General features: G+C 36.3%; 1 protein-coding gene across 4 annotated transcripts in view; it reads right to left on the bottom strand.

The window, feature by feature from the left end:
* Positions 1-15,144, bottom strand: part of LOC129771708 (filamin-A) — a 161,421-nt gene extending 146,277 nt beyond the window's left edge. For 2 of the 4 annotated variants that reach the window (XM_055775643.1, XM_055775654.1), the window contains exon 1: positions 14,995-15,144. The gene's annotated coding sequence lies outside the window, so the exon portion shown is untranslated. Of the gene's footprint in view, positions 1-14,008; positions 14,030-14,572; positions 14,592-14,994 lie in introns of those variants that run through there. The other 2 variants (XM_055775647.1, XM_055775648.1) reach the window with 2 other exon arrangements.
* Positions 15,145-15,481: the final 337 nt, after the last annotated feature.

A 15,481-nucleotide genomic window follows, 5' to 3' on the forward strand; every position in this document is an offset into this window, starting at 1 on the left:
ATTATCATGCTGGGTGTTCGGGTTCGATTCCCGTTCTGGGGTTTTTTTCGTTAGAGAAATTACCTTCGACTTGCACTGTGGTCACGCGTATTCTAGTGCTTGCCCCTCGGAATACATTCAAGGCGTGTTATTTGGCTTAAGAAATCTCAACTAAGTATTAATGAATGACGCTAGTTAATGCATACGTTGAGACGGCAAAAGTTCCACAGGGAACGTTAACGCCATTCAAGAAGAAGCTCTTACAATTTCCAACAAGTCGTCCATACACTAGAAGATGGGCACTTTTACAGGGAAAAAGTTTTTCGAACAACAACTTTTTCATGTTTTCTTTGAATAAAAAATACAACTAATCTTAATTTTGTTTAAAGTCAAGATATCACTTTATATAGCGTATTCAACAAAGTTTTAGATCTTATTAAAATATAAACTTTTATCGAAGACATCAACTTTCTATCTTTTATAGTTTTTGGAATATAAGTCATTTTTGTATGAAGACTCCTGAAAAAAAAATATTTTGCTCGTTACATTGTTGTATGTAAATTCTCACGTTTGACATGTTCTTGACATGGTTCTAAATAGAGAACTTTTAGCAGAGCATTTAAAATGCGATAATTCATAAATGAAAATGTAACGAATTGAACATTAATAGCATATTTTTGAAGAAAAACATTAAAAAATAGATGTTCGGAGAACTTTTCGTTGGAAACATTAAGGGCAATTTATATCTGTTTTTTTTTTGAAATTTTTTTGATATTTTTTTGTAGAAATTTAAACAATTTCCTACATTTCATCCTTTGACATGAGTTTTGTAGGTATCATAGTTTTTAGGTTATAAATTTTTGTAAAAAATTCAAAAACTTGGCTTTTTCCAAAAGTAGTCTAATTTTTTTTCGAATATTTCAAGTATGCAAAGTTGCTTAAATGACCCATGTCCTTGCACCCACAACGTTTCACTGCTATCTGAGATGGTGCTGCCAACGGCCAGTCGAGTTGGCATGAAATTCGTCATTTGTAAAGTAGACAGAGTGAAAATTCTGAAAGACAAAATTCTGGTAGCAATATTTAAAACATCAACCGGACAACATCAACTCGCACACCTGGTGCATCGAGAATGGACGACTTTATGATTATGAATTCTGATTTTGAATATCAAGTTTTAAATGCCCAGAAAAATTTTATTGTTGATTTTCATTTCGTATAAATGCAATGCAAGAGCATTAATTTAAGAAAAAGAAAAAGTTTTGTATCATAGACATATTCCGGCGAAGTCAAAAAAATATCATGGAACTGGAATAACGTTTTGTATCACGTTTAGACAGTTCAATACATGACTGAAATAAAGCAAAACAACAAAAGTATGAATTGCATAATCGGCGTTAATTGATCTGCTCAAATAACACATTTGAGCCAACATAAGTCCCAGCTAACCGATTCACTTCTCCTTTCGCAAAAAGAGTGCCGTGGGCGGCTAAAAAAGGTCTCTTATTCCAATCAGACTGTGCCGATATATTGAGCTTTTCTTCTTCTCAGTCCACTATGCTGGAACCACGTGTACTCCGTGTATGGTCAGCATGAATCAATCTCGACAGTTGACGTCTGCGAGAAGGCTGAAGCGACGAACCTAACACCAACGCGTGTTAATCGAGCAGCAATAACTAAACGTAAGCACTTTCCTTTTCAGTGAGATCATAGAAGCACTCACTAATTAGTAGTTCACGTTTTTGACCCAATTTGGCGCGTTCGGCGCGGCGCAGACAGACATTCCAGAATCCCACATCATCGGCCACCGGGGACGGAGCGCTTATCTTTTGGTAGCAATAAAACCAAGTGGCCGGAAAGATCTGCATGGGAGCCACCATTGTTTGTGGTGTGGTAGTGGTCACTTACGCCGACATTCGCGGCACGGTGTTATTTTGAGTGGGTCTACTGGTAAAGGTGGGTGATCACGCTTGTTTCTTTTTTTTTTCGATGGCATACGGAGCGGAATGGCATAATTTTGATGGACTCTGTGTTTGTGTTCCTCACTTACATATACACGAAAGCAGCGGTATGAACTACGCGATGCTGAACGATGTGCGCAGTCATAATGAACGGGTTAGTGTGGAAGCGTAAAAAACAGTTTGGCGAACATGAACCCAGATCCAAGTGTGGGAGTGATTCGTAAAAAACAAACAACTAAATAAATTCCAAAGATACATACTTAATATGGCACTTAAAAAGCTTAACTTAGGAATCCTCTTAATAGTTTCTGAATTCTGAGTGAATTTATCATAGCTCGACATTTACTTTGTTTTAAATGTTGATATACATTTATTTTTCTCATACTAATGTTTCCTCCCCCATTCACTAGGAAGTCAAATCGAAATACATCCAATATCGGAAGCAATAGAATTGTAACCTTCGGTAGAGTTAGTGTTGTTACTAGGTCCTTCGAAGTTGCATAAATAAAAATTCAATTGGCTTCCGTTCGACATTTCTTGCTCTCCTTCCAGTGCTATTGAATTTAAGTATTTTTTTTCAAACATGGTTTCCAATTCTAAAGAAATAATTCATTATTTAATACAAAGCAGATAATTCCTCAAAAATACAGTAATGCTCGGACGGGTTTTTAATCCGGACACTTTTTCATTATACATGAGGGGCTTAGAATGCAAGGGGTGTAAGTGACTTGATCGATTTCTCTTCATCAACTTTTTCTTCAGTTAATAACTCAACTGCAAAAACGTTCCAATTTTAGTTTGCTATAGAATTCGATAGGTGGGGTTCTGACCTATCTTCCGCATTGTCAAATACAGCTGTGAATGTATTGTTATGACTATGTTATGACCAAAAGAGAAAGATGATGTAGAAAAATTGATCAAATCACTTACACCCCTTTCATTCTAAGCCCCTCATATTGAATATCACACGAAAACCATAACATCTCTTGCATGTTGAATTTATGTGACTGATGGTTGCTATTGTGCAATTCCAAATGAAATGTAACTAAAAATACAGATTTTGAAAACTTGAATTTTTGATTCGAATGAAAGTTTGTATTCCGTGTGGGGGTGGAGGAAATATGAGTTTTCCACAGCAATTGGGAATTTTTTGACTCAAGTGTTACTTTTGAAGAGGGCGTATCGATTTTAGTAAGAGAAATCTTTGATAATTTATATCTCAAAAACTATGAGTCATACCGAAAAAGTGTCTTAAAAAAGTTATAGAGTGTTGATGTTAAAACAAAAACAAGTATACACAGAGAAAAAAATGCACTCTTTTTATTTACAAAAAAAACATTTATATTTGCAATATCTAAAATACATATTTTTTAATTTTTTCATATAAAGTAGAAGTCATGTAGAAAATTTCAAAAATGAGTCCAAGATGGTAAAACTAATTTTGACAAACCTTGTGAAACATCGAATTTTTATGATTGTTTTTTTTTCAGACTTGTCTCACTTCTTAATTAGGCGAACCTAGCCAGAATATTCACCTACCTACGGGCTTCTAGTCCCCCAGGCTCTGCGGAATGCACGTATCTGCATGCTTGTGATGTTTTTCTATTTTTGATTTTTTTATTTTCTATGTAAATAATCCTTTTCATGAAATCTCCTAAACATATATTTTCATCATAATGATGTTTTTGGGAAAGTTGTTGAAAATTCATTGTTAACACACGAAAATTCGATGTTTCGAAAATTCATAAAAATTCGATGTTCTATAAAGTTTGTCAAAAATAGTAGTACCATCTTGGACTGATTTTTTAAATTCTCCACATGACTTCTATTTTATGTGAAAAAATTAAAAAATAAAATAAAAAATATGTATTTTAGATATTCAAAGATCATCAAAGATCGCGAGAGTTGCTCGGTTGGCGCGCAAATGTTGAAACTTTTTTTTTCGGATGAAAAGTTGTTTGTTTTGGAGCAGTCTTTCACTCGCTAAAATGATCGTGTGTAGAGTGCAAGTATTGAGGATGTACGTGCGCATAAGCAGAATTTGTCGCGGAATCAATGTAAATCATCAGTCATGGTTTGGGGAGCAGTATCTGAAAAAGGAAAATTTCCACTTATTTTAATCGATAAAGGTGTGAAAATCAATGCTGCTTATTAGCTTGACACAGTTTTGAAGCAAAACGTATTACCTCGCTCAAGAGAGTTATTCGTAGATGAACATTATTATTTTCAACAAGGTACTCTTTCCCATACAGTAAAGGTGGTACAGCAATGGTGCCAGGAAAATTTTACTGATTTTATTACCAAGGATGAATGGCCTCAATCTTTTCCTGACCTTAACCCACTGGATTATTTTGTTTGGTCGTACATGCTTTCAAAGTTTAACGACTACAAAATTCGAAGCTACCTTCAATTTGAGAATGTTTTATGCAAAATATGAGATGATATACCGATGGGCCAGGTGCGCGCAGCGTTTGATGATTCTGTCAAACAGTTTAGACTTGTATGGTCGGTAACAGGTGGTGTAACATCTAAATACCGACTATAAAAAATGAACATATATAACTCAATAAAATACTGAAAACCGAAAATTGTTTTACTTACTTCTTCCTTAAAAATATTGAGTGTTTAGCCTGTGACAAAATATATTTGTCACGTTGTAGTGTAGTGTCAAGCATTGTACAGGTTAACTTCGATATATCGTATCCTCGTTATAACGTACATATTTTCCATGGACAAATTTCATGACATCTCGTCTTAGGAGTTGGCAGCACCATCTCAGATTGCAGTGGAACGTTGTCGGTGTAAAAACATTGATCAAAACAAACAACATTGCATACTTGAAATTTCCAAAACCGAATTTAGACAACTTTTTGGAAAGGGCTAAAGTTTGTTCTTAACTTAAAAAAACACTTATAACTCAAAAACTATAATACGGAAAGGGAAAATAACTATGTAACGGAAAATAACTATATGTAACGGAAAATAACTATGATTGGCACTGATTTATTTGTATATTGCAGTGTCGTAGCCAGAAATTGACTAGCGCCCCTGGGAGGAAAATATTAATCACCTTGTTACAGATTTTGGACCAAAACATTATTCAAATGGTCAAGTCCAACCACAAGCAAAAGATTATACCATAAACCATAAAACCACCCAAGAGATATTATCAAAAAATCGAATTTCAGGAATTAGATGACAAAAAAAAATCGAGATGACAGTAGATCTCGACGTTTGATGCAATTTGAAGACAATTCATCAACAAAAAAAATCCCGATTTATTGCACTCCTATCCCCGCCCCCCTACGGTTTTCGGAAGACTCAAACTTTGGCTTCTTTGCGACAATAGAAAATAAAGTCCGACTAAGCTGAAATGTTATATGGTGTATTTTTTCGAGGTAATCAACATTTTTAAGGGAACCTCATCCGTAATTTTGAGATGACCATATTCATTCACACTCTAGTGCACATCGTTACTCATGGATTTATTTTCAAACCGGAATAAATATTTTTTTTTTATTAAATCTATTCTGCGATAATATCGTAACATATAAAGATGCTAATTAGAGCATATTAACAAATTATTCAAAATTTCTGATCAAAAAACAAAAAAAAAACGAAACTGAAATACTCCGGATAATCGAGTCTAAAATTCCGGCTAATCGAATTCTGGACAATCGAGTCCGATCTGTAATAAAAAATACGGAGCTAATATTTTGCGATTGAGAACAAATCTAGCACTTTTCACCATTACAACATTACACGTACTCGGTCCCACACGTTACTGGATTTATTTGATTAAATGACAAAAGCAAGAATTATCACTTCTACCCATTCTTAGTTTGGTTAGTCGACAATATACACCCTGAGGAAATCGATAGTGTAATTGCCTCGGAAATTCCAGATCCGTCCACTGATCCACTCACCTGTTTCCTGAAATACGATCGAGTCAGAATTACCCGAACGGATCGCAATTTTGCATTCTGTAATCCGTTCGACCGAACTCAAATCGAGTTGCGATAATGTGAAAACCTTGCCACGCAATTCGACATAGGCGACGTTGAGGTTCGTGTTTCATTTTTCGCTTTTCAAACGAAAAATATTGATGGAAATTAGCTACAATCACGTGTGGATTTTCTGAGCCCCATATACGGAAATTTTGGGTGTTCACATAGCCACCGAACTCGAAATGTGCCTCATCGCTGAAGAAAATTTGATGCGAAAATTCAGCATTTTGCTGCTGTTGTTCGTTCACCCAATCGACGTATGCCCGACGCATTACATGGTCACCACGCCCTAATGTTTGTACCAGTTGGACTTTATATGGATGTAGGTGCAAGTCCAAATGCAAAATTCGCCACAATGATGTGTTTGACAAGCCCAATTGCAGAGCACGCCGTGGAATCGAAACATTCGGGTAATCCTCCACACTGGCAGCAACAGCAGCAATATTTCCGGCCGATCGCACATTACGATGATGCACAGGTTTCACAATATCCGCTACGGATCCAGTTTGTTCGAATTTACGCACTACATTAGCGATTGTGTGCTCTGTGTGTCCATGACGACCAAAATCCGTCCGTAATGCTCGAAAAACATTTGCCTGTTTTTCATCATTTTTATAGTATAATTTAACAAAATTAACACGTTGTGCGATGCTAAAACGATCCATATTGTAAAATGGCAGACATTCAACTAACGATATGACGCTTTGGTTGACAGCTATGTCAAACGGTTGTCAGCGCAGGGCTGTATACTTTCGGAAGCCCGAAATGGAAAACCCTGTAGTTCAAAGACGAATTGGCATAAAATTTGTGCTTTGCGACATGCAGCTAATCATTTTTGTTCACGATACCCTCTCTGATTTTGGGATATGTTATGTAAAATGTAAACCTCAGCTTTCAATAAAAAATATTTAAAAACAAAAAGTCCAAGTTTCATAATATTGTAAATAACATTATAAAAATTGGTCTCGAAACCATGAAAGCTATAAAAAAATACAATCAATAACTACATTTTTTTCGGAAGTATAATATTTTTCCAAATAATTCTAGCTCAATGGCTTTCATTTGATATGTCGATCATCTGAATCAGTCTTGTAGTCCGAAAGTTATGAATTTTCAAAAAAGCCATTTTTGGAAAAATGGGGAAAAAGTTGATTTTTTGGGCCACCCTAAAATGGAAATGAAAAAAAGGTTTAGCGATAAGAAACAAAACTACCAAGTTTCACAAAAATCTGAGAATCACTTTATCGGCATGGAATAGAATGGCTGTATGTATATATATTTTTTTTGCTGTAATGTTCGAGCTGAGATAGTTGCAAGGAGTTCATAAGAGCTATTTGGTATGGGGGAGCGGGCGACTAAAGTAACAGTGTAGTACAAATTAAATACATCAACACCAGAATGCAGATCTTGGATTGACGCGCAGAAGCAAAGAATGATGAAAAAGTAATTGTAGAAAGAGACAATTGCAACATTTTTTTTTTTAAAGACAGATATAGAACGACGTATCACCAGTGTTGTCCCACGTACATACTTATCTGGAAAGGTACACCTTTTATTCGATTTTTCAGGTACAGATTCTGTACAGTACTGATTACAGATTATTGTGCAAAAGTACAGATAAGTACAGATGTTCTGGAGTGATAAATAAATACCACAAGGAGTTGGTGAAATTGGAGAGGTAGATATTTGATTTCGTTGATTGGACCCTCAAGGCTTCTGCAATGTTAAATCCCAGAAACATTCCCGATCTAACAAACATCAAAGAAATATTGGAAGCGTTTTAGGTTTTTATGATGGGAAATGAAAACCATGCCCGAGTATGAAATTGCTCGGTAAACAAATCTATGTTGAACAAAAATTGGTTGCCTATAAAAATTATAGGAGGTTGTGTCCAAGATACGACCGCATTGTTGACGTAGAACTACGCTGTTATTCTATATAAGTCGCTTATTCATACCTTCGGATATTATTCTATAATGCTGTTTTTAAAAAAAATTTAGAAATTTTAGAAACAACTGCTTAGTAGAATAATCTCTGAAATGTTTTTTTCATTGCAGAATTTGTTGACGATAATTGATTGATGATTCATTCTTGCCCTCGCAAAACAATACACTAGCTGAACGTAAGCCGCAATTTATTTCATGTCAATGCAATGAAAATTTACCTCGAACGCTTTTCTTTTTTTTTTGCCTTTTACGCAATTGACAAAGACTCGGCTAGACTCGATTATATACATGTTGCACCAGCACCATTATTCCACATCTCATAACTACATCAATATATCTTTGGCACCGCATGGAAATAACAACAATGACAACACTTGCAAGTATCAAATATCATGCTACATGTTATCTAGTATTGCCTTAAAGGAATCGCACCTATAGGCATCGTTCGTACAACGTAAACCAAGCGCCAAACAAGCGTTCGCCATAGCATGCATACAGAGCCATACATTGGTGGCTTGAAACTACTAGGAATATAAAACACTTCTCATCATTTTGCGCTATTCTCAAAAGAAACGCTTCTGTTAATATTACTGGCCTCGAAAAAAATTGTATTTTTTCCTCATGCTTGAGAGAAGCGCAGCTATCACCCTTAGTGGAGGAAGTTTTGCTACTGGCAAGCGAAACATTTACATTTACTTTCTCGGTGACTAAACAAGCGAAATAAACTCTTTTTTGTTAATAACAACCTCGAAAACAGTAGCAATGCTTCATAGCGCTAATGCAATCCTAGCTGAAGGCACTTTTGCCACTGGCACGCGAACCCAAATAACTTATAACATTTAACCATTTAACTATTTACAAACCAGGGGATTCTAATGTATAGCATATTAAACAAATCTTACGGAATTTCCGATTCGTTTAGTATGTGAATCGCCAAAATCCGTTCGCGGCAAAAATAGTTATTAACGTTAACTTTATTTCATAAAAACGTGACCTGTTTTCTGATTTGGCACCCTTAATGAAATACGTAGTTCTACGTCAAAAAATTATGATTCGGTCACATTCTGCCTCAGTACTCGGCAACTGTCGAGTGATTTTTTTTCCTGACTATAACAATAACAAAAATATGCATCTAAATAGACAAAGCAACGTCAATGTTAATTTTTGAACATTTGATCAAGCAGCATAGAGCTTCTCGAGACTTCTAATAGCAGATGCAGTCAAGGTTAAGCATGAACAGATTTTTCTATGCGACAAATGCTTTGAATGGTACAGATTGCGATACAGATTATTGAAAGAAATAGTTCTTCTTCTTGAATGGCGTTAACGTTCCCTTGTGGAACTTTTGCCGTCTCAACGTATGCATTAACTAGCGTCATTTATTAATACTTGGTCGTGATTTCTTAAGCCAAATAACACGCCTTGAATGTATTCCGAGGGGCAAGCTCTTGAATACGCATGACCACAGTGCAAGTCGAAGGAAATTTCTTTGACGAAAAATCCCCCGGCCAGAACGGGAATCGAACCCGAACACCCGGCATGATAATGTGAGACGCTAACCACTCGGCCACGGGTGCACTAAAAAATTGAAAGAAATAGTACAGATGAGAAAAAACAGTCTGTGTTGTCTGTTTTTTTGAAATATGTTTTCCCTCTGATCAACAGACTGGATTGTTTGTTCCAGGTTGAGAACCCTGAATTTATGATACTACATGAATAGTTGAAAGATTTTTTTCTAACCACTCACACCCATATCTGCGAGGAATCTTACGTTGTTTCAATGTACAATGTTACTGAATTTGAAGCTCATTTGAAAAACGGCGATAATATTTATGCTGAGATGGCAGCAGAAAAAAAAACTATTAGAATAATGGACCCGTTCCAGCGTGACGTGACAACGTTTTGACTCACTAAAAAATTGAGATAAAAAAATCCTCCAAGAATCTTCGGTTGGAGAATATTTTACAGTTGAATTCGCTTGTTGTCAACCCAATACTTTTGTGACATTTGTGATAAACTTTGTTCTATGATTTGTCAACAAAAGATGAACGTGGATTCCTGTATATAAGGTTTTTCAGGAAATTCGCAAACTTTGAAAAAATCGGCATGTATTTTGGTGACGTGACAACGCGCTCTGTGTGAAAAAAGCAGTCTCCACGAAGCGTTGTCACGTCACACGATCAATAAGTTGTATTGATTGAGAATTTCATCGTATTGTGGGAAGCTATATACTATTTCTTGTGTTTCTATTACTCTGAATACTTCTCGCTTTCATCAGAGAGCTCCCCTTCCCCTTCCAAAAGTCCATCCTAGGTCCTAACCCAATCGGTGGTGCTGAACCTACCCCCCTTTGTATCTCAAGAACGATGCTTCCTAACGAATTTTTGGTAGTGTCAAATGAAAGGTTTCACAACGTTGACAATTTGATAATACAGTCAACTCTCCCTAACTCGATATCCAAAGGGACCATCGAGTTAGGGAGGTATCGAGATACAGAACATTTTTTCCTAATTTTTTTATGTCTTAAATTGTCATATATTAGGGTAAGTGTCCCAATTATGGTATGAATTTGAATTTTTGATTAATTCCCTTAAAGTGAAAAAACACCTTTCTCATATAAAAAAATTTTTTTTTCCAGAATCTTTCAGGAGGTGATAGACGGTTATATTTCACGAAAAAAATCCTTCTACGCATATGTTAGAATTTCAACGATGACAGACTTATTGAACTTTTTCTTTGTTTCGGATTCTGTTGGCTCAAACTGACTCTACATTGAAAAGTATGCTACGTAATCCGATTGTGTTGCTTTCATTTGAAAGATGAGAACATTTAGTACAGGATATAGTAGTGGAACATCTAAATTAGTGGATTAAAATAACATTTTTGAAGTGGAAAATTTAAAAGTTTTTTTTTGTAATTATTAATTTTATCCTAAAAATTCATACTAAACTTGATTGTTTCTATCAATTAAATTAAAGCTCTCTAACCTCTCTACAATTTGTTCTTTGACGCCCAACTTCTATCTCTCTTAATTTCGCTGCAATATCGATATAAACAATCCACTGTACTTATAAAAGCCACTTAAATATCACCTCAATGCTGAAAGGTTAATTTTTTTCTTGAAATTATTCATATTTGAATTATAAAAAAAAACTTTTTTTTTCAAACTGTATACAATCGAGTCCTAAATTTTACATAATCGAATCATATATAATCGAGTTTGTATATAATCGAGTCCGACTTGCACGAGGCACTAGATTAACAAAGAAAATATTGATTAAGTATGTTACTCAAACTGAATTGTAACGATCACGCAGGAACTGTTCAATCACAAAGAAATGTTCGAATAGTTTCACAGGAACATTTTCAGTTGATTTCAATATTCCGGACATATTCTTCAGGTTTGATTAAACGTTCGAATTAACATCTCAATAGAACTACTATCTTCAGCGTTTTTCTCAGGTTTTTCAACACTTTCTAGTATATCGGTATCTGGCATCAGATCACAGCAAATCACGTTTTGGTCCTTTTTGCACTAATTATTAAAAGACATTGAGCAATCGAACGGTATTGTACCGTCGACATCGCTCACGACACATTAATTATGCCAGCGGAATATCACTCCCGTCCATGTTGGTTGTGCTTTAAAGTTAGGATTTCCCAGTTTCTGGACAAATTCTCAAGCCATATCCCGAAGAATAGAAGAGGGGTAAATTATTTTGTCTAGCTTGACAAGACAAAAATTCATTGACCGCTCCAGCTTCTCGATTCTGACCAACCTTATATGCTTTTGGTCTAGATACAATTTTCCATTCCGATTCCATTTTTACTTTAGTTTGAGTAGTGTTGATACCGCACTTTGTGCAATACTGAAATTATTTGCAGCTTCAGACCCCTTCCGTCCATATTTTTCGACCTGCTCGATGATGCTCAAACCTTGCGCAATGGTTAGCGTTTTGATTGTTCGCTTGAAAGGTTTCTCGTGGTTTTCCATAGTTGAAAAGAAATTGTTTGATGACACGAACACTCCGTCTTCACTTTCAAGGGCAATTGAAATCTGAGGTAATAACGCACAAAAACATGTACGCGAAAATCAATCGAGTTAGGGAGGTGAAAATCCATGGAAAAATGAATCAAAACACATCGAGTAAGAGAGGCATCGAGTTAGGGAGGTATCGTGTTATGGAGAGAAGAATGCTTGTAAAATCGAAGGTATCATGAAATCCATCGAGTTAGGGAAAATATCGAGATACAGAACATCGAGTTAGGGAGAGTGGACTGTATAACCTAATTCTGGCTGTCTTCATTCTAGCGGTTTAGCGCCATTTTGCGTTTTCATTGCTTCAAAAACAGAGAAGAAATATTTTTGACCTGTAGAAAATGAGTTCAATGTTCTCTTGGATTACGAAACATTACAAAATAAGTGCTTATTATCATCGATAGTACGAGCAATTCGAGCATTGCTAAAGTTAAAGTACATTTATAGCAAATGTAGTATTTGTAGAATGTTACATATTTTGTAGAAAATAGATGAGTATTTCATTCATGCTTATAAAACTGATTTTTTCTCTGTAACGGATATTTTTGATGGTTCAGATTTTTGGTGAAGATTTTTGGAAGAAAAGGTACAGATGAGAACAAAAATGTATCTCTTCCTGTACAGATGGAAATGTGGCAACACTGCGTATCGCAGACACAACCCAAAAGGGATTACACCAGAGAACCAAGATCAAAGCACACAATCTTTAGTACCAAACAGTCGCATTTTTAGTTCCAATTCAATCAGTTTGAGTAAGTAAACAAATAAATAAATGTTCGGAGGTCTCACATCACTGATATCGAACAATATATTGCGATGGAGAACTAGCTATAGACAGAGGATGTTAAACAAATCAATATGCTCACTTTGCCAATGACACTAACGTTCCAAGTGGAACTTTTGCCTTCTCAACGTAGATATTACGTCAATTTAGTAGTACAGGGTAACTTCGATATAACGTACATTTTACTTTCAAAATTGTACGTTGTATCGAATTGTACGTTATATCGAAGCATAATAAAGAACTCTGAAACGTAGGTTAAATTACTTTATTGTGTTGCTGTTTGAGTAAGGTTGATGAATAAAATCAATAAGAAGACGAAGCCAACTTTTCTCATGATGTTTTCCTTCGTTCTGTTGATTGAAGTTTGATGCATTTAGAATCCGGAATCACAAAACAGTTGTATTTCAGGATTGGTTAAAGTTACAACACAAGCGTTAGTATCAAAATACAGATAATTTATTGTTCTTTCAGAAAAAAAATAAAAACAAATAATTGTTTGGACTTCGATAATGTGTACGTTATATCGAGGTATAATGTACGTTATATCGAGTGACGTTATGTCGAGGGTACGTTATAACGAGAGTACGTTATATCGAAGATTCCCTGTACTTTGTTGAGATTTCTATGCCGAACAATACGCCTTGAATGTATTCTGGAGTGGCAAGCTCTAGAATACGCGTGACCACAGTGCAAGTCGGAAGAAATTTCTTTGACGAAAAATCTCCCGGCCAGAACGGGAATTGAACCCGAACTCCCGACATTATAATGAGGGACGCTAACCACTCGGCCACGGGAGCACCAAAGTATAATATCTGAAAACAATCTAGAACTGAGAGCAAAATGTTACAATAATAATTTATTCAAATAATTAACCAAGTGATTACATCCATTTTTATTGAGTCCGAGTAAATATACCAATTAATATGTTCATAAATTATTCAAAAGCAGAAAAAAGTGGCGATGGTCTGTATAGAAAATCCCTGATATATACTCGTACATTATAATAAACACAGGTTATGCAGAAACAAATAAGTGCCTTCTTCATTCTTCAAAATTTTATTCTTGTAATAAAGTGATACTAGTACGAAATTGATACCTTTGCAATCCACAAAAATTGAGCTAAATATTTTTCAAGTTACGAATCCCGCCAAAAAAGTTGTAGTTTGTTTCCATTGTATGAATATTGCTTCGAAATTTTTGTTTTGTTTGAAAATCCAATCAATAAAACATTCAGGGACCATTGCTCTTTTATCTCGCCGCAGAGAAATGGTAATCCACTGCAAAGGTCTTACCAGAAAAACAAGTATATGACACTGGTCGCGGCAAATATTTAATCGCTTGCGTCATGCCTCCAGCATTACATAAGTTCAATGTTCCTGTTTTTTGTGTTACCGCCGCAGTTGTATTCACTCCGCTCGCTACTGGGCGCTGTCGAACAAGGCAAAAAACTGGAACAAAACCGATAATCCAATGCTCACTGATCATCGATCTGGCTGACTGGTGTGCTTGTCTGTAATTATTTTCCTATTTTTTACCCACGCCCCGATCCCGGTTGCAAATTGCACCTCCACTGAACTTTTGCCTCGCATATTAGTTGATTGATTTCGATTAAAGCACTCCTAAACGCCTAGTAATGATGCAACATTATTTTTTTCTCCGCTTCTCACAATGACACTTCAATAAAATACACTCTATGAGACATGGCCGAGCATGGGTGGTGTTTCAAGAACACAAACGATCTTGTTTATAATCCTGTCGGGAGGTTCGCTGCTTAATGTGACGCCCAAATCTTTTCCGCCTCAATCACCGCTTGCGCACTGTTTTGCATAAATATTCACGTTTTCTATATCTGTCACCTTTTGATTCCACAATCAGCGGAAGAGCTATCGCGCACTATTACAACACCTGGCTGCCCAAATGGTTGAAAAAACTGAAATAATTCGCATTTCACACCGTGCCAACCCACTGGAACCGATGGCATCGTGAATACAATCGTCGAAAGATTACCCTCCTTGTGGAGGAAAAATCGGTGAAACTTGTTCCCTCCGCACACTGGACACTTTTCCGTTGAAATCATCAACGCAAATCAACAAATTCACTTCACTTAAAGTCCATTCGCGGTCGCCACTGATTCCCAAAACAAAAGCCTCCTGAGTCATCTTTTCATAACGAACCGCACAAAGGGCTCCCACGAGCTCCCCCGCAGAAACATCGCGAAATGAAGTTCAGAAAGAAAATCTACGCCACGCTCTGTTGGGTGGAAAGAGACAGCACTCACCTGTAACAAAAGAAAACAAAAACGCGCACACACAAAAAAAAACTAACAAATATCTTTTCTTTTTTTTTCAAAACAAAACACTACTTCGCGAACTATACCGTCTCGCTGACAAACGCGAACTGAACGACCGCCAATGAATTCTTTCAATGAAATAAACGCGGCCCGACGGAATGCATTTGCTTGCTTACCGAAATGAGTTACCCCTCGGGGGGCTCTGCTTTGCGTGTGGACGGCTGGAGGCGTAGGCCGGGCCGCGCGCGGAAGCACAATCACTAGCGAGCGCGGTGAGGTTGCACGGGTTGGAACTGCGATCCGTGACATATCAACCGACAACCGACTACTCGACTCGCGTGCATGTGTGTTGTCCAATTGGGGCGCCCGACTGTAGGGTGGCTCTGAAAAGTTTTACGAGAAGGATAAAATGAAATGTGAATCTTATTTAATGAACACATATTCAGTAATTTTCCTAAGAACCAGAAAGTTAAAA

This window comes from Toxorhynchites rutilus, chromosome 2 (assembly GCF_029784135.1).
Source record: "Toxorhynchites rutilus septentrionalis strain SRP chromosome 2, ASM2978413v1, whole genome shotgun sequence".
NCBI lineage: Eukaryota > Metazoa > Arthropoda > Insecta > Diptera > Culicidae > Toxorhynchites > Toxorhynchites rutilus.